The sequence below is a fragment of the Acomys russatus genome, chromosome X (genome assembly GCF_903995435.1).
Source record: "Acomys russatus chromosome X, mAcoRus1.1, whole genome shotgun sequence".
NCBI lineage: Eukaryota > Metazoa > Chordata > Mammalia > Rodentia > Muridae > Acomys > Acomys russatus.
The window spans coordinates 29,605,844-29,626,029 of NC_067169.1; the positions used below are offsets into that span (position 1 = coordinate 29,605,844).

General features: G+C 37.5%; 1 protein-coding gene across 3 annotated transcripts in view; it reads left to right on the top strand.

The window, feature by feature from the left end:
* Window positions 1-20,186, top strand: part of Glra2 (glycine receptor alpha 2) — a 217,055-nt gene that overhangs the window by 163,016 nt on the left and 33,853 nt on the right. The gene's annotated exons all lie outside the window — the stretch shown is intronic.

Consider the following 20,186-nt stretch of genomic DNA (forward strand, 5'->3'; position numbering starts at 1 on the left):
ACTCTGACTCCCTGTGCGCCACCCCAGAATTTGGCTGTGAGTCGCAGCATCTTCTTGGATCTCCTGTTGGGTGGAGTCTTTCAGAGAACCTCAATGGTGGTGGCACACCACCACCAATTAAATTCATATTTCAGAATGGGGCTCAGTATTTCCACAGCTCTCAAGGAATTCCAATGTATGGACATGCTCGGAAAGCAAGCTTTGGTTTATATCCCAACCCCATGAAGGCACAGAAGGTTCAGTACAGAAGCACTGTACCCATTTTGTGCTTCTGACTCAACAAGAGACATGGCTGTTGATATAGAGTGTTACTTTCTATAATAATACCACTTTTTAAAAAGTCAGAATTGAATGTAGACCACATGAGCTATGTTTCTAAATCCACCTTCTAAGACCTCGTAAGTTAAACCTGCTAATGAAGGTAAATCAAATCCTGATTCATATGCTTTTATGCTGGAGGTTTTTTTAAGTGTTTCAATCTTATTTCTTATAAATACCTAGATATAAAACTGAGACATTAATAAATGCTGTTTACTTTAAGAAGTCTGTATGTATCTGAGCAACCTGAGTCCTGGCTTCATCCATCAAATGTTTTAGAAAGTCCTCCAAAAACATATACTGTTGGCCTACCTGTCTCTTACACTTAGCTACATTTCAGTAATATTTTATCTGTCTGACCTAGAAACACACACACACACACACACACACACACACACACACACACACACACACACATGCATCCCTTTTCTCATATGTTGCCTTTTTACATTGAGCTCCCTGGAAAAGCTACATATTATACAGAGGAGTCTAGTCTAGTGGTACAAATTCAGGGTCACTTGTTTTGTACAGGAACTGCTGAACTGTGTTTCAGCTCATAAGCAGCTCAGACATTGTACCACATGTGTTATAAGCCTGTATTTGTCTTTCGGTGGCTTAAATCACTCAGCAAGCTCTTTAAAAACTAATATTTCCCAGGATCCCCAGAATTTGCCTTATTATAATGGACTTACCTAGGATTTTTATGGGAAACGATAATTCTCAGTGAACTCCTCTAAAGATACTGACTTGTAAGGTTTGGAAGGGAACACAAGAATGTGCAGAGTTCACTAGCATTCCAGGTGATTCTGGTAATGAGAGAAAGTTAAAAAATATTGTATTGGCTCACTGATTGTGACCACAGATGGAAAATAGCTTTTATTTTCTTTCCAAAATCTGAATAATTGGTAACGTATATTGGAAGGCAATGTAGAAGGGAAATGAAATACAAAGATTATAGAGGACAAAATAGTGTAGCAGTTTAAAGATTAACTGGTGAGTGAGAATGTTGAGAAATCAAGAATAGATTACTTGATAATTTAGCATTTAAGGGAAAAGATAGAGTAAAACAAACTTTTGTGTGTTCTTGACAGCATCAGACCACTGCCTGCCATCTATTCTTTTATCAATTTGTTGATCATCTATTAGACTAAGCCACAAAATGAGGGGTTGCAGTGGAGAATGAGACAAAGAAGTGGCAAATGAAATTGTAGAAACAGATAGATACTTTTTAGAGTGGTATATAAGGTTATATTTTATGCTAATGAACTGGAATTCAACGGATCATCTTAAATTTGCAAATAGGCTAGTGAGTTACGGAATGAAAATGAAGACTGGCAGCAACAATCAGTTAGAAAAAAACCGTATACAATAGATGATGGTGAACTTAGACTATGGAGTTGGTTCTGAGAATGAAGGAAAGTGGTCAGATTTAAGACTAAAGCAACCATTCACAAATATTTATTTGCTACCTATTGTGCACAAAACACTAGATATTTAGACCACATTGTAAATCAGGACAGAAAAAAAAATAATTCTTTGGCAAATTTCACAGTGGTTATGACTTGGAGGTAAAATCAACGGATCAAAATGCTTTTATCTGGGTATGTGAGCAAAAGAAACAAACCGAATATGACATAAATTTTTGGCTTAAGCACCTTGGAAGTTATTAGATTAGGATGAATAATATTGTAATAGAAGCAAATTTAGAGCTGCCTTCCAGAGTCACATTTGATATGATCAGGTTTAGATGCCTATAAAACAGCTCAGTAGAGTTGGCAGCAATTAGATAAATGCATGTGTTCATGAAAGGGATAAATTCAGTGACCAGGAAGCAGATAATCTTTGAACTCTGCAGAGGTGAGTGAAATCACCTTACAAAGGAATGGAAATAAAGATTTTCTGAAAAGAAAGGACTTCATCTGTTGGAAAACATGTCTAGACTAGGTTGACTAGAAAAATGAACAAAGGAAACAGTGGCAGATTTTTAGCTAATATTTGCAATTGCCTTTGTCATGTTGGGAAGATAGAAGATAGAATTGAAAAAAATGTGTTCACGAAAAAATTTTTCCCTACCTAAAATAGAAGACAAAGAATACACTTGACTCTGAGGACTAGGGAGGGAGAAGGGGGATGAGGGAGGAAGAGTGGGACCAAAAGGAGAGGAGGGAGCAGGCTAAAATCAGAGTGTAAAGCAAACAAATTAAAAATAAAAAATTTTAAAATGAGTATACTTGACAAAGGGAATACTCAAATGAAAAGGAAGATATTAACACCATGTAGATAAGAAAGCAGGAATTCAAGAATAAATGTCTTAAGTAAGTTTTAAAGAAAATAGAAGATGCAGCCTGCCCATATTCATGGATTGGAAGTATCAATATTGCTAAAATGACTATATTAACAAAAGCAGTCTACAGATCCAATGCAATCCCTATCAAAATTCTAGACAAAAGTGTAAAATCCAATGTTAATCTCACAGCTTCAGCATGGCTATTCTAACTGTATAAGAGTTCATTGAGATGTGTATTGGGTTTGAGGAGTTTGGTGTGTAATGTTTTATTTGCAAGTTCTTAAATAATAAAGCTTATAAAGATAAGAAATAACCATAGAATCCAGAGCAAAGGGGTTGGATTCATATAGAAGTATATATTTTATTTTATCTCTGATTTCATTCATTACCAACTCACTGTAGAAATACTAAAGCATGGAGAAATTAATTACTTCATGTTTGTGCCCCATGAAATGACCCAGCAGGATCTCTCCTAAATCCCCATGTGTCTCACCATTATGCAGAGGAAATGGAACAATCACTATGATTTCTAATCAGTTGGTAGGTTCATTGGTAGTAAGGAGAAAACTCCTAATTCTTCCCATGAATTCTGGTGTTCATTATAGCCTCAAAGTGTGATGGAAAGAAGAAATGTAGACACTTTGAGAAAGAAGGTAGAAGCCCTCATAAGCACTTTGGGAGAGGGGTAAGACGAGTAATTTGAAGGAAAGAGATGGAAGTAGAATGCTGAGGCAGAGACAGTATGCACCCAAACAAGACATGTCATTCTGTATCTGAAGTAGCATCAGTAAGTGTATGCTTTCATACAGGAAACTAGCAGGCTCAGGTTTAGGCAATGAGACGACAGATGCTTGAGTATATATACAACTATAGTTTTTCTAGATGAATACTAGCACGTGGAAGATGAGAAGAGCATGACAGGGAGTTGGAGGAAGAGAGGAAGCAAAAAAAGGAAGGGCATAAAGAAAATGTGGCGCCAGAGCTAAGACAGATAAAGTAGGGAGGAAATGAAAGAGACACTAGCTCCTTGTGTAGATCATGTACTGGGAAGCAATAAGAATACTTGAGTTTAAAGAGAGACATCTTTTAAATATTTGTAAATTTTTGTATTACTTCTTTGAAATTTTCTTGCATGTATACAGTGTGTTTTAATGATATTCAACCTACACTTCTCTACCTAGTACCTCCCAGATCTGTTTCCCATAGCCCACTCTATATACTGGATTTTTTATAACCTATCTAGTCCAATTTGCAATGCCCATATACTCATGGTTGTGATGTCATCCACTGGATCATGTTCAACCTACCAGAGACCTCACCTTAAAAACTGATACTTGCTGGGCGGTGTTGGCGCACGCCTTTAATCCCAGCATTTGGGAGGCAAAGGCAGGCAGATCGCTGTGAGTTCTAGGTGAGCATGGTCTACAAAATGAGTCTAGAACAGCCAAGGCTACACAGAGAAACCCTGTCTCGAAAAAAATAAACTGATACTTTCCCTTTTCCAGAAGTTATCAACTGTCAATGAGCCCTAGATAGGGGCCAATGTTTGTGATCTTGCCCCTCTATGCTAGAAAGTTGACTGGCTTGATTCCATGTAGGTCTTGTCCTGGTAGCCAGAGCTCCTGTGAGGTCATGAGTGCAGCATTTATGGCATAAGCAGAAGATGCTGTTTCAGCCTGTCATGTCTGGCCTCTCAATCTTACAATCTTTCCACCCAGGCTTCTATGATGGCTCCTGATCTTTGGCGGGGGGAGCGTGAATTATATCAAGTGAGAGTTACAATTACTGCTTTACAAAATGCACTACTTACTTAAAAATAGAATCTTCACGTCTTCCATGAAGATATTCTGAAGTCTGTGTATCTCAAAATGGGTATTTAAATGACCAAATGTATGGCTTGAGTGAGAATGTATAATGAATAAAAAAAAATTCTTTGTCCCTTAAGAAAAGCAGACTAAAAAAATTCCTCAGTACTATTTTGGATTTTTTTTTTCTTATTTTTCTCTTCCCATATCTCCCCTTTCCCATCCAACTTTACTTTTTTCTCACTCTTCCTCCCTCTTCCACCTTATTCCCCTTCCCTAGACCCTGGCAGAATTCTTCTCCCCCTCTTTTTCAAATAACAAACAAACAAAAAACAAGATGGAACTAGAAAAGATCTTCCTGAGTGAGGTAACCCAGACCCAGAAAGACAAGCATGGTATATTGGTATATGCTCACTTATAAGTGGATATTACTCAACATAGTTGTCCTCTGAGAGACTCCAAGACTCCACCCAGTGAGGGAAGGACCCAAGAGGGTTCAGAATCTCCACAGGGAAACCATCAAGGCCAGCAGGTCTGGACACAGGGAGTGTGTGGGCGGGGGTGGGGTGGGAAGGGGACCTGCACAAACTTTTGTATCAACCAAGGACAATGCAAGCAGTAAACCTAGACCCCCTGTTAGAATCTAGCCAATGGAAGCTCATTCTCCATGGTTGTGGTGGGAGTAGGGATTCTCTCTGACACAAAATATGGTGCCCCCGATTTGATCACTTCCCCTTGGTCCGGAGGCCTGGGGGCACACAGAGGAAGGGGAATCAGGCTATCTGGATGAGACCTGATAGGCTGTGGCCATATGGTGGGAGAGGAGGTCTAGGGGAGGGAAATAGGGTAAAAGAGGAACAGAGGGCGGGAATTAGAAGATACAAGTGAGGAGGTAACTATTGGGGTGTAATGAGAATAAATTATGAGCATATACAGGGGGAGGAGGTCCCCCTCAGTCACAGTCATAGGGGAGGGGAATAAGGAGAAAATGGAATGGAGGGAGGAATGGGAGGATACAAGGGATGGGATAACAATTAAGACGTAATATGAATAAATTAATAAAATATATTTTTAAAAGTAAAAGTAAAAGTAAATAAAGCAGAAAAAAATCAAACAGGTAAAAGTTTGGGCATTTTCATTTTTTAAAGTCTGATTTGAAAAAAGTTTCATCAGACATTAACATTAATTGAGGGCTTGCTATATGCCAGGCATCATTATTAACTTTTTGTGTATAATAATTCGTTCCTTCACCACTATAACTGTGAAAAAGTGTAGTCACATAGTTAAACTTATTTTGAAAAGTCATGATTTAGGCCTATCATCCCAGTGCCTTGTGTGATTTAGCATTTCTTCTAAATTAATAATTAAAAAAAATAGTTTATTAATATCTGAATTAAAATAAACTGAAATGTTTTATCCTCCATTTTGTGCATGTAATTTGAACAAATTATAGATTTAACACATAACAAAAGCTTTAAAATGAGAAAAATGCTATCCCAGGCCTCTTTTATGACATTTTTCAATTACGTTGTCGTAACCAACACTCCCCTGCTAGGAAAGCTTGCATGGAGCTGGGTCATCAAATGAAGTGCACTCAGACACAAGAGGCTGGCAAGAAGCCAACCTCTTGGTGTCTGAAAGGAGTAGGGCACTGCTGCCCCTATTGGCCACTTGTAGTCCAAGTGTGCAAGATTTGTAAAGCCACTGTGCAGACACTTGGCAGCAGAAATGGTAAACAAGGAAAATCAAAGATTCCATGAACAGAAAACATACATAAAAGAGGCTGAGCAGTCCTGTCGCTGAGACTTTGAATGCTTAGGATTGAGCAGTTTGATCATTTTTGTATGTTACAAATATTTAATTGTCTCATTTAACTGCAACATCCAATGTACAATGTTCAATATATATTCAATATACAGTGGCACTGTAATATGTTAGTGCCACTTTCTATTATCAAGAGTGCTGCTATCCGAATAAACTATTGTTCTAGCAGTATAGTGAAGGTAGTTCTTTATCCAGCTTTATAGATGAGAAGTCAAACCAAGGTAGTTTAAATAGTATCCCCAAAGTCACAATGCAGACACTGTCTGCCATTCCTAGCCTATTGTTTTGAGTTTAAACACCTTAGTTTATTATCTATTGCAACACACACTTAAATATTTTTAATGTGCTATATGATTTTTTTTTTGTGCTTTTAAGAGGTAGTTAGAATCAAGGCTACAATAAGGTAAGTAAGATGAATCACACAACTGTGAAATCAGATCTTGATTATTTTATTCTAAATTTTACTTTTTCACTGTGTATTTTTGCATCAATAAGGACTTTAAATACTGCATGAAAATCTAACTTATCTTAAATTCCTGAGTTCTGCCCACCTCGTTTCTCAATTTTGTACCTAGAATGTCCTTTGCTTTTTCACTCCTCAGCCTAAGCTAGTCAAGTGTTAACAAACTAATTTCCAGAGGCCCTGATCAATTATAATCCAATTAAAGCAAGCAAACAAACAAAAATTCACCATTTTCAAATGTTCAACATTCTACATTCAAGGACACCTCTTTAATTTCCCACTGAGAACCTGCCCTCCGAAGAATAAAACTGATTGAGTCCTTTGAAGGTCTTAGAATAAAACAAGAACATCATTGCACAGAGACACAAAGGTATTGAGATTCATTCCTGATCAGTGGAGACAGTCCCTGAGATTGCATTGGCATGTGTGGGAAGAGTTGCTTGGTGTTGAGTCACAGACAGGGTATGAAATAGGGTCACTCTCAAGAAGGGGTCAGACAGTTTACAGCTATGTATATTTACTTTAATTTTCTTTTCTGTGTTTTGCGAAGCACCTACTGTCTTTTTTTTTTTATCAAAGTAAAGTGTCTCAGAGTCCAACATAACCAGATTTTCACTGACACAACTGGCAGAACTCGGTATGTTAGAAGTTTAGACCAAATATGTGTGTGACAACCCCATCTTTATATTATCTGATCTTTGTCAATAAGAAGTGTTCACAGAGTGTGAGGGTCATAACAACTGTACTATGTGAACTTTAAAGCTTTAGCTTCATTTACCTGCTTTTGTCCCTGATGTCAGATACCTCCAGTCATTCACATAGTCCTTATTTCTTTAATCTCTGTGACCAAACAGAAATAATGGCTATTTGACATATGGTTATGGCTTTAAGAACATGTAATGAAAGGCTGACTAGACATTTATTCTCCCCAACCAGCCCTGTCAAAATAATGTACCAGCAGGATGGCACAGTGAACAAAATCACTTGCCACACAGACCTGACAAACATAAGCTCAATTCCCAAAACCCACAGTGGGAGAACCAGATCCTCTGCCACTGCCAAAGTCCTGACCCCTCCACCTGCACACTATGAGACATGAACCTGTACTCATCTATACACAGAGAGAGAGAGAGGAGGAGGGGCAGGGGTAATGATGATGATGATAAACAAATAATTACAAAATTTAAAAGGAAAACACAAGGCCTCTTTATTTGACTAGAGCACGGTCAGGAAGTTGGCCCCTAATCAGAATGTCTCAAATTCTAGTATTTCAGAAAAGGAAGATTTCAGTACAAAGTTTTTGAGGCTTTTCTCCTTTTCTGACCTATCTTTCAGTATTAGCTACATTACTAACTCCTCAAAAAATTTCCTGATTCTATAAGAATGTAACAGTTTCACTCTTTTAAACAGTAGATTTGTTCCTTTTAATAACTATCACTTTTGACGCATTTATTGTACATATTTTATTTAAGAAAATATAAAACTGAAATGATACTAAGGCATAGCCTTTGGACATTTTACCTAAAAATACTTTAATTATTCTCTCAACCAAACATCTAATAAATGCATTAGAGAGAAATAAGCATACAAATGAAATGAACTAAATAGATTTTTAAAATAAGGCTTTAGCCACAAATCCTTCAGTGCTCCAGGCTGGTAAACAGTTTAAGAAGTCCTTGGCCTTTCAAATGCATAAACCAAGAAGCCTTATATTGCCTGTTATTTAATCACTGTTCCAAGGATCTTCAGTCTTCCAGTTCTGCTAGGGCACCAGGCATTACTGATAAAGGCCAGAACAGAATGACCCAGCATCCATGATCACCTAGAAGTGGCTTTTAAATTGATGAGATTCACTTCAAAAAGTATGACTCAATGTCTCAGAATCTCCACAAATAGATCAGACTCCTCCTTAGATTTAACTAACATGGTGTCAAGAAACTAACCAAATTCATCAGCATATGACAGTCAACATGCACAGGCTAGTGTAACCCAGTTCCTCAAATGAACTTTCTCAGTTTCTAGCTGATTCTTTGAGGAATCTCATTTTGACTGGTTAAAAATCCATCTTGTTACTTTCCAATCTCCCAAAAGAAGGTTAAATATGATTCATAAAGTAGAAAAAATACAGTTATGAAGTATCAATGAAATTATTTTATGGCTGAGGGTCACCACAACATGAGTAATTATATTAAAGAGGGGAAGCAATGAGATGGTAAGATAGAAAGTCTTCTGGAATATTCTGTGCTAACTTGGCCTAGTCCCTTCTGTGATATGACTGACAGCCACTTGCCATGCCTTCTTCTTTTTTCATTTACTAATGAACATCACAGAAATATAGTGCAGATATGATCAACACGTAACATATCAGTAGTAGCATGCCATCTCTTTGCCTGACATTTTGGTTCTTTTAAATAGAACACCAGATTGTAGAACATTAAGTACTTATATTTCATGATTGCCTCATTTTAATATTGTTAATGCTTATTAAATTCAAGGTGTTTTTACATTTATTAAGAGAAATAGTTATCAAGTTATCTCTTTTTTATTAGAGCAGTGTTTTATTTAAAAATCTGTAGTTCTGTTGTTCATAAGCAATTATAAAACTGAATTATTTTGGGTTTTCTACTTTTATTTTTTATTAGTTCATTCATCTCAATAGTTATCCCATCCCTTGTATCCTCCCATTCCTCCCTCCCTCCTGCTTTACCACTACTCCCCCCCCCCCTATGACTGAAGCAGAAAGACTCAAATGGTATACAATCACTTATATCTGGACACTAGCCCAAGGGGTATGTCTCATGAAAATCTTTACTTATCAGGAAAGTGGGATAGAGGGGAGGACATCCTAAAGTTATCTTTCAATTATATGGATAATATGCTCTATAAAAACCTGATTTTATATATAATCCTGTAAGTTTTCATCTCATTAAATGTGGACCAGTTCTCCAGTCCTCTCCCTCCTCCCCTCTCTCCATCCTTCTCTTTTTTTCATTCCTTTATCTCCTGTGTGTTTGTTTATGTGTGCAGGTGTGTGTGTATGTTTGTGGTGGTAGAACCCAGGTCCTCATGAATACTAGCCAAGAACTCTACCATTGAACAGCATTCTCAGCTATGTTAAACTTTCTTTACATGAATTCAATCATCTCAAAAATTAGCAACAGCATCTAGCTTCGCATTTCTTTGTAAGAAAATAAACATCAATTTCCTATTGTCCAAAATGAACAGGAACAAGTATATGGTCTAACAAGTATATAGTCTTAGTGTTGTCTAGCATGAACAGTCAGGTATGGAAAAAATGGGCATAGTTTCCACATGTTGAGTAATATGAGGGGCATTACATCTAAGGAAATGGGGATTTACTTTAGATGGTGTCAAGAAAAAGCAGGGGCTATTCTCTGATTGCATTTTAATAAATTCTATCTATAAGACGACAAACTAACAGTAAAGATCTTGGTCTAATTGGTAAAGAAGTGGTGATCACTGTTTCAACAAATACCAGGGGGTGTTAAGTGTTTAATCTGTGTTTAGACAAATTTAGAAGAAGCCTTGCTTCTTTCCCTCATTTTACATGAATGCTCTGAGACTAACTTTATGTAAGGTTGGTATTTTGTGAGATGGCTTGATGTTTTAGAGATGTACTTTTGTTTCTCCTAAAATGAAAGATTTAAGTTGTCAACATCAACTATGATTGACAGGGTACTTAAAAACAAATCCCCAAATACCTAAAATCCTTTGCCCCTTTTTCTCACCTTTAACGCAAGATTCAAATTATTCACACCATAGGATTATGATAAATATGATAAATATGCGTTTTCTTGAGTAAAATTCATGAAACAGAGTCAAGGGAGATGGCTCCACAGGTAAAGGGCTTGAGGCACAAGCATGAATACCTGAGTTTAGATCCCTAGAAACCATGTAAAACCAGACACAGTAGTGCAACATCTATAATCCCAGGACACTCCCAGAGATGGTGAGTAGAGAGAAGAGACTCCCCAGAAGCTCCTGGGCTACTAGCCTGTTCTATGCAATAGTGAACCAGAAGAGGCCATGTTTCAAATAAGGTGGAAAGCTAAGACTGACAGTCAAGGTTGCCCCCTGAAGTAGACAGACTGTAGGATGAATGTGCCTGTGCTCATATGTACATACACAAATAAATACATGTCCATGCAAATGATAGAAATGACTCGTGACCAGGCCCTAACGTGTGGAAAGCAGTATACTCTTTCTTTCACAGAAGGAGGTAACAGACTCTGGGTGACAAAATTTTGATCAGCTTGTTGGGAGAACTTGTGACACTAACCCATATTAAACAGCATAGCTGCAATTGCCTCCCCCACACCATTCCACTTGTGTTATTCTATCAGAATGAACTACATGGAAAAATGTGTTCTGCATACATCATAGGAGTGAGATAATGAGTTTGTACTTTGTATCTAAACAAGGGCAGTGGAAAGAATCATGAGGAAACTCAATTTTTGGCTTTACTTTCCATTGACACTTGCTGTAGCTAACTAAACTAGACTTAATAGATGAGAATTTTCCCCACATTAACACCCTTCAACCCCAATTGGAAAGCTAACTGGCTTTTAAAGAAGGTTGCTGGAATGCAAATGTCACTATCACTAAGTCTAACCTGCCAACAAACCTCAGCAAATTAAGAGCTCGTTAAACTATAATCAGAATAGGTTCCGTCTTAGAGATCCCTGCTTAAATTCTCTCACCATTTTCTATTCCATTCAAAAGGTTTAGTCAGAGCAATATTTCTCATGCTGGGGTGACTTTGTTCCTCAGCAGACATTGGGCAATGTCTGGAAACTTGTTTGATGGTCCCTCATAGGAGACAAGGTTCTTGTGTCATCTAGTATGCAGTGATTAGGGGTATTGTTAATCTTCCCATAGTGTACAGGGCAGCTTTCCACAGCAAAGAATTGCCCAGCCTTAAATGTTGCCAGTATTTATATCTCCTGGGCTTGCTGTGGTAGGAGGTATAGATAGATGTTTTGAGTTGATAATGACAAGATATGATAGATATTGATTTACATTCAGAATTTTAGACTCACCAGGATAGGAAGATGTTTTTTTCAAGGCTGCCAAATACAAATAGCCAAAATGCTATGAATGTAGCATATATATAATTCCTGATTGTTTCATGGTTTTTCTTGCTGTAAGGAGTTTATTGTATATATGTGCAATAATAAATGTATATGTAAAATATTTAATATAATTGTTAAAAAAGAAAAAGAAAAAGAAAAATGTTACCAGTGCTTACAGTAGGAAAACCCATGCTTACAGCATTTGGGGGATACATTTCTCTATGTGTAACAACACAATTTGTTTTCTGTATCTCCCCTAAACAGAGCACATCATCTACCTATCAAGAGGGTATTTTCAACACTGTTAAACCAAAAGTAAATTTCTGAAAAAATTGCACATACAAGGGCATTCCTTAGGCAATGGCTAGCTGTCTTTTCCTCATATCTGTGAAAGGCATAGCCAGAATAAAGTATCTGTATCAAGAGAGTGTTTTCAGTACTGTTCAACTGAAAATAATTTTCTGAAAAAAAAATCACACATATGGGGGTATTCCTCAGACAATGGCTAGCTTTCCTCACATCAGCAAAAGGCAAATTGTCCAATGGCCTATATTGGAAAATGGATTTATCTTAATGTACACTCAATTGAGTTCATTAATTTTTAAGGTTTTCATGCATCTCAATATTATGTGTTGAGATTAAGATGAACATCTGAAGAATTTCTGTAGATCAATAGATACAGTGATGTTTAATATAAAAATGAAAGGAATACAATGGCTTATTATTAGTCTGCAATTGTTTCATCTATTCTACAAATCCAGTGGGAACTTTAATGAAACGCTCATGCTTATAATAACAATTAGAATAATGATTAGCAATAAACTGTCATAAGCATACTTGCCCAGTTGCTGGTGTTAGCAAAGCCTTCATAGACAGTTGTTGACATGCAGACCAGGCCTCGATCAACCTACTCTAGGCCATGATTCTCAAACTTACATACATATGAGGATCACTGGAAGGCCAAGGGAGAACACAAATATCTGCCCTTCAGTGTAAGAATTTTTACTTTAGTGTGTCAGGATAGAATTCACGATCACACTTTCTCATGAATATACAGTGAGTAGTAGCAACCCATAGTATGCCAAGATGCCTTTTTAATAAGAGCAGTGCTACAATTAACATCCAACTTGGCTACTATTGTGATCATGTCAAAGCCATTAAACCCCAGGAAGTGGTTGGGAAACAAATCACTGAAAAGTTAACAAACAGGAAATTTGTAAGATATGTTTAGATTTGAAATCCCTGTAGATTTCTTTTACATTGTCTTTGAAAAGTAAACATCTTAACGGTGATGCTTACTTTTATTTTCTTTCAGAAAGATATAGTGAAATAGTGTATCTTCTTCTTTATCGTTGTTATTATTTTCACATTCTTCCACATGATTTTAAATATGTTTAAAAATGACTTCATAAATTCTTAATTAAGTTAACAACTACTTCTTTAGTAAGTGTGATGTTGAAACCTTGTAAGTGTTCCCCAGAGTAGAAAGTCTTTTTTTTTTTTTTTTTAACCTGAAAAACTGAAGAGTTTAGACGAGGCTTCAACAGACCTGCATCGATTAGAAATTTAGATGTAATTGCAGAAGACATCAGAATAACTGTCACAGTACTTTGTAATTCTCTGTATTATCACGGTACAGAGCTGGTACTTGTCAGGAACATGGTGACCTTTTACATTAAAGGGTATTTTCTTCTGAGCTTTCTCTGTTTTGTTAGCTGTGGTGACAGACTTATGATACTGCAAGGCTTATAATAAGGAACTCCTTTATACAAGATTCAAGTGATTTGCAGAATCAGCCTTGCAGAAGATATTCCTGTCCTTTTCATGTATCTTTCCAATTATTTCTTGCATACCAGGGTGCGATTCACTATCTCTATTTTTGTCCCTACTTTTCTTCCTACTTAAGCTTAGTTGGGTTTTTTTGTCTAGTTTTATATTCTTCAAAATTCCCCCATTCCTTTACCTTCCATTTTTAATTTATTCATATACTCTGTATAAATGTATCATATAAAGTCTAACACCTTTTTCTTTGCGATGCTCACAGTCCATGGAAAGCTAGATTAATAAGCCCAAACATTTCCTATGCAGATATAACATATTCGTGATAGCAGCTATAGAAGTACAATAGGAATGCACTGGAGAGTCCATAATGCTGTAAATTGTTGATATATCGCCCATTATCACTGTGATGTTTCTGCACTCTAATGGCTTCTTACTACATCCTATATCTTGATTTGATTTAAGAAGCGAAAGTGTGCCTTACTCAGTCAGGTTCTAGCAGCATGCTCACATTTTCAAGGCCAGCTGAAAATGCGGAGGACATACACTTGAATGACCTTCCACCAATAACTGTCTGGCTGAGGAAAAGTGTTATAGTTTACTTGTTCCTTTTAGGCATTATCCATACTGGTTTATAGTAATTCCAATGAGACTGAGCTTTAGGAACCAATAATAATTTTGTTTACCAGTGCACCAAGAATTGGTGCCTTGTCTCTCTTGAGTAAAGGGGTGGGTCTTGCATCATCCCTCTAATAGTTCCTCATCTCATCTCTCAGACCCCTTGCATTTGTATCCTTATTTCAGATACTCTAGATAAAACTAACTGAAACAACCACAAAGACAATTGAGTGACAAAAGAGGAGGCTGAAGAGGTGAGCACTTACTGTGCAAGGAAGGGTTTGCGTCATGTCAAAGAGATTTAGCTTCCTACTGAAAATGATAGGGAGGCATGAAGAGCATTTAAACAGGGCATGGTAAGATTTGCATTATAGAAAACTTAAATTCATCTGGCTACTTAGGAGGATTCTTCCAAAAGAGAAGGGTTGGATATAGGAGAACAACAAAAAGTTCTCTTTATAATCAAAACTAAGATGAAAAGTGGCAAAAAATTTTAAGTGCAGATGAAAAAATCTAAGAAAGCAAAATTAACATGTCTTGGATTATCTGAATATAAAAATGTCAAGAAAAAGTTTAAGCTGACTTTGAGAAGTATGACTTTATCAAGAGAAGGATTGTGAAACTACAAGATAAAGAGTTCAGATATGAGTTTGGTGTATAACAAGGCAAAATTCGAGACACCATGATAGAATGGTCCATAAAGCAATAGTCCATTATGAAGATGAGAGGACAGGGCTGGATGGACATGTTAGAAAAGCAGAAGAATATAGATGCATCAAAGCTATAGACATGAATGAGAACTGAAGAGGAATGTAAAAAAAAATGAGAAGAGAAGAGAAGAAGCTGGAGAAAAACAGAAGGTACAAAAAATGAAGAATTAGGGAAAGAAATGGCAGGAAAGGATCAGGAAGGGGTAGGAAAGGAAAGGGAAGGGAGAAAGAGAAGCTGGAGGGCAATGCCCTGTGGGCAGCAGCACGTCAAAGACAGACAGAGGGGCAGGAGCCTACAAGACAGTCACAAACAACGTGGTGCTTTCACCATATCACAAAGACCTAGGTCCAGAAGAGTGCTGAAAACACACGTGAGGGGCTGGAAGATTATAATTTCTCTTGAAGTAGATTCTTTTGAAAGGCTTTAGAGATTATTCAATGTGATTTATATATTAGAACTATAAAACTATCCTTCTATATGGCAAGGGTCAGACTGGGATGCAGTGCAAAATCAGGAAAATTCTGCAGTATTTTTATTTAAACACACTCTTAGTTGCACAGTTAGTTTGGAATTACCTGTAAGCCCCTCTCTAAAAGCACTGATCTTTATTTATTCACATTAGTTTGCCTTTTTGTAATGTTTCTGGAACTAGCTTTCCAAATCTGGGACATGTACTAGAAGCTTAGCAAAGCTTGTCTTCAGCAGGTGTAAATATGAAAATAAATTACTAGAAGAACAAGTATTTTCCATCATTGTCATAACAAATCACCAGAAACTTGGTGGAGTACAACCAGACAAACAGTTTCTATAACTCTGGGAGTCTGACACCTAACACAGATCTCACTGGGCTCCCAGACACCTGTCAGAAGGGCTGTATTGCTTCTGGAAGTCTGTAAAGGGGACTGACAGATGTGATTGCTCATCAAAGGAAAAGAGAGGGCTACGGAGGCAGTCATGTACAGTGACCTAAATTTGGCAGTATTTGTCTGACATTACCTTGGAGACCAGACCTTTCAGGAAATGAAATCATCTTTTAAAAAGGGGGCCATTATGCAGAGGGATAGAATACAAGAATATTTCCTGGGAAGGGAGAGGTCAGAAGCAGGGGAACTCAGTTATGTAGTTGATGGTGAGGAGTCTTTGGCCTTCAAAAGGCAGCAACAACTTGGGACACTGAAGCCACAAAGCTGATAGTAATGACCAAAGGATGCTATGTAGACTTTCATGGGCTATATGAAGAAATTAACTCCCTGTGGTCAAAAACCTGTTTAAGTTATTTTTTAAATGACTGGAATTTGTTGGTGGTGGATTTTAAGCTAACACATATCAGTCTAGAGTGGGGGAAAAAAAACAATGTATGAGGCCAACGTACAGAAGCTGTTTTTGTTACTTTTGTGTCTGTGTAACTGTAAACAAAACTCATGACAGAGCAACTTAAATGATAGGTGTATTTATTTTTTTTTTTTTTTTTTTTTTTTTTTTTCTGTTTTTTTTTTTTTTATTAATTTATTCTTGTTACATCTCAATGTTTATCCCATCCCTTGTATCCTCCCATTCCTCCCCCCCCCCATTTTCCCATTATTCCCCTCCCCTATGACTGTTCCTGAGGGGGATTACGTCCCCCTATATATTCTCATAGGGTATCAAGTCTCTTCTTGGCTACTTGCTGTCCTTCCTCTGAGTGCCACCAGGTCTCCCCCTCCAGGGGACATGGTCAAATGTGAGGCACCAGAGTATGTGAGAAAGTCGTATCACACTCTCCACTCAACTGTGGAGAATATTCTGACCATTGGCTAGATCTGGGAAGGGGTTTAAAGTTTACCTCCTGTATTGTCCTTGGCTGGTGCCTTAGTTTGAGCGGGACCCCTGGGCCCAAATCTGCCTATCATATTGTTCTACTTGTAGATTTCTAGGACCCTCTGGATCCTTTTATTTTGCTGTTCTCCCATGCGTCTCTCATTTAGAGTCCCAATAGGATGCCTTCCCCTCTGTCCCAGTTTCCTGGTAAGTGAAGGCTTTCGTGGGACATGCCCCTTGGGCTAGTATGCAGATATAAGTGAGTATATACCATTTGATTCTTTCTGCTTCTGGGTTAACTCACTCATTATGATCATTTCTAGCTCAATCCATTTATCCACAAATTTCGGGAATTCCTTGTTTTTAATAGCTGAGTAGTATTCCATAGTGTATATGTACCACAGTTTCTTTATCCACTCTTCTACTGAGGGACACTTAGGCTGTTTCCATGTTCTGGCTATTATGAATAAGGCTGCTATGAACATGGTTGAGCAAATTTTCTTGTTGTGTGCTGGAGCATCTTCTGGGTATATTCCAAGGAGTGGAATAGCTGGGTCTTGAGGAAGCCCTATTCCCATTTTTCTGAGATAGCACCAGATAGATTTCCAAAGTGGCTGTACTAGTTTGCATTCCCACCAGCAATGAAGGAGTGTTCCTCTCTCCCCACATCCTCGCCAGCATGTGGTGTCGCTTGAATTTTTGATCTTAGCCATTCTGATGGGTGTAAGATGGAATCTCAGAGTTGTTTTGATTTGCATTTCCCTGATGACTAAGGAGGTTGAGCATTTCTTTAAGTGTTTCTCAGCCATTTGATACTCCTCTGTTGAGAATTCTCTGTTTAGTTCCAAGCCCCATTTCTCAATTGGGTTATTCGGTTTGGTGGTGTTTAATTTCTTGAGTTCTTTATATATTTTGTATATTAGACCTTTGTCAGATGTAGGGTTGGTGAAGATTTTTTCCCAGTCTGTAGGCTGTCGCTTTGTTCTCTTGACAGTGTCTCCTGCCTTACAGAAGCTTCTCAGCCTCATGAGGTCCCATTTATTAATGGTTGACATTAAGGCCTGGGCCGTTGGTGTTCTGTTCAGGAAGTTGTCTCCTGTGCCAATATGTTCCAGGCTCTTTCCCACTTTTTCTTCTAAGTGGCTTAGTGTCTCTGGTTTTATGTTGAGGTCTTTAATCCACTTGGATTTGAGTTTTGTGCAAGGTGACAAATATGGGTCCAGTTTCATTTTTTTACACATAGACCTCCAGTTAGACCAGCACCATTTGTTGAAGATGCTATCCTTTTTCCATTGAATGGATTTGGCTTCTTTGTCAAAAATCAAGTGACCATATGTGTGTGGATTCATATCTGGGTCTTCGATTCGATTCCACTGATCAACCAGCCTGTTGCTGTGCCAGTACCATGCTGTTTTAAGTACTATTGCTTTATAGTACAGTTTGAGATCAGGTATGGAGATTCCTCCGGAGCATCTTTTATTGTACAAGATTGTTTTAGCTATTCTGGGTTTTTTGTTTTTCCATATGAAGTTCAGAATTGAACTTTCAATGTCTTTAAAAAATTGTGTAGTTATTTTGATAGGGATTGCATTGAATCTGTAGATTGCTTTTGGTAGGATGGCCATTTTTACTATGTTAATTCTCCCGATCCATGAGCAAGGAAGATCACACCATCTTCTCAGGTCATCTTCAATCTCTTTCTTCAGAGTTTTGAAATTTTTTTCATACAAGTCCTTCACTTGCTTAGTTAGGGTAACTCCTAGATATTTTATATTGCTTGTGGCTAATGTGAAGGGTGTGGTTTTCCTAATTTCTTCCTCTGTAAGCTTGTCATTTGTGTATAGGAAGGCTACAGACTTTTTTGAGTTAATTTTGTATCCAGCCAATTTGCTGAAGGTGTTTATCAGCTTTAGGAGTTCTCTGGTGGAGTTTTGAGGGTCACTTATGTACACTATCATATCATCTGCAAAGAGGGATAATTTGACTTCCTCCTTTCCCATTTGGATACCCTTGATCTCCTTTTGTTGTCTTATTGCTCTGGCTAGAACTTCGAGTACTATATTGAAGAGATATGGAGAGAGTGGGCAGCCTTGCCTTGTTCCCGATTTGAGAGGAATTTCCTTGAGTATCTCACCATTTACTTTGATTTTGGCTATTGGCTTGCTGTATATAGCCTTTATTATGTTGAGGAAAGTGCCTTGTATCCCCGATCTCTCTAAAACTTTAAACATGAATGGGTGTTGAATTTTATCAAATGCTTTCTCTGCATCCAAGGAGATAATCATGTGGTTTTTTATTTTCAGTTTGTTTATATGATGGATTACATTGATGGATTTCCGTATATTAAACCATCCCTGCATGCCTGGAATGAAGCCTACTTGGTCATGATGAATGATATCTTTGATGTGCTCCTGTATTCGTTTTGCAAGTATTTTATTTAGTATTTTTGCATCTATGTTCATAAGAGAAATTGGTCTGAAATTCTCTTTCTTTGTTGAGTCTTTGTGAGGTTTAGGTATCAATGAGACTATGGCCTCATAGAATGAATTTGGTAATTTTCCATCCATTTCTATCTTTTGGAGTAGCTTGAAGAGTATCGGTATTAGCTCGCCCTTAAAGGTCTGGTAGAATTCTGCACTGAAACCATCTGGCCCTGGGCTTTTTTTGGTTGGGAGACCATCGATGATTGCTTCTATTTCTGTAGGGGAAATGGGACTATTTAACTTGTTTATCTGTTCTTCACTCAACTTTGGCAAGTGAACTTGATCAAGAAAATCGTCCATTTCCCTTAGATTTTCAAATTTTGTGGCGTATATGCCTTCAAAGTAGGATCTTATGATTCTTTGAATTTCTTCAGTGTCTGTTGTTATGTCTCCCTTTTCATTTCTGATTTTGTTCATTTCAATACTGTCTCTCTGCCTTTTAGTTAGTTTGGCTAATGGTCTGTCTATCTTGTTGATTTTCTCAAAGAACCAGCTTTTGGTTTTGTTGATTCTTTGGACTGTTTTCTTAGTTTCTAATTTGTTAATTTCAGCCCTGAGTTTGATAATTTCCAGGCGTCTACTCCTCTTGGGTGTTTCTGCTTCTTTTTTTTCTAGGGCTTCCAGTTGTGTTGTTAAGATGCTTATGTGCGATGTTTCCAATTTCTTTTTAAAGGCACTTAGTGCTATGAATTTTCCTCTTAGCACTGCTTTCAATGTATCCCACAAATTTGGGTATGTTGTTTCATCATTTTCATTGAATTTCAGAAACTCCTTGATTTCTTTCTTTATTTCTTCCCTGACCCAGGTGTCATTTAGCAGAGAGTTGTTTAGTTTCCACAAACGTGTAGGCTTTTTGTTATTTCTGTTGTTGTTGAATTGCAGCCTAAGAGCATGGTGATCTGATAGGATACAAGGTATTATTTCAATCCTCTTGTATCTGTTGAGGCTTGCTTTGTGACCTACGATGTGATCAATTTTGGAGAAGGTTCCATGGGGTGCAGAGAAGAA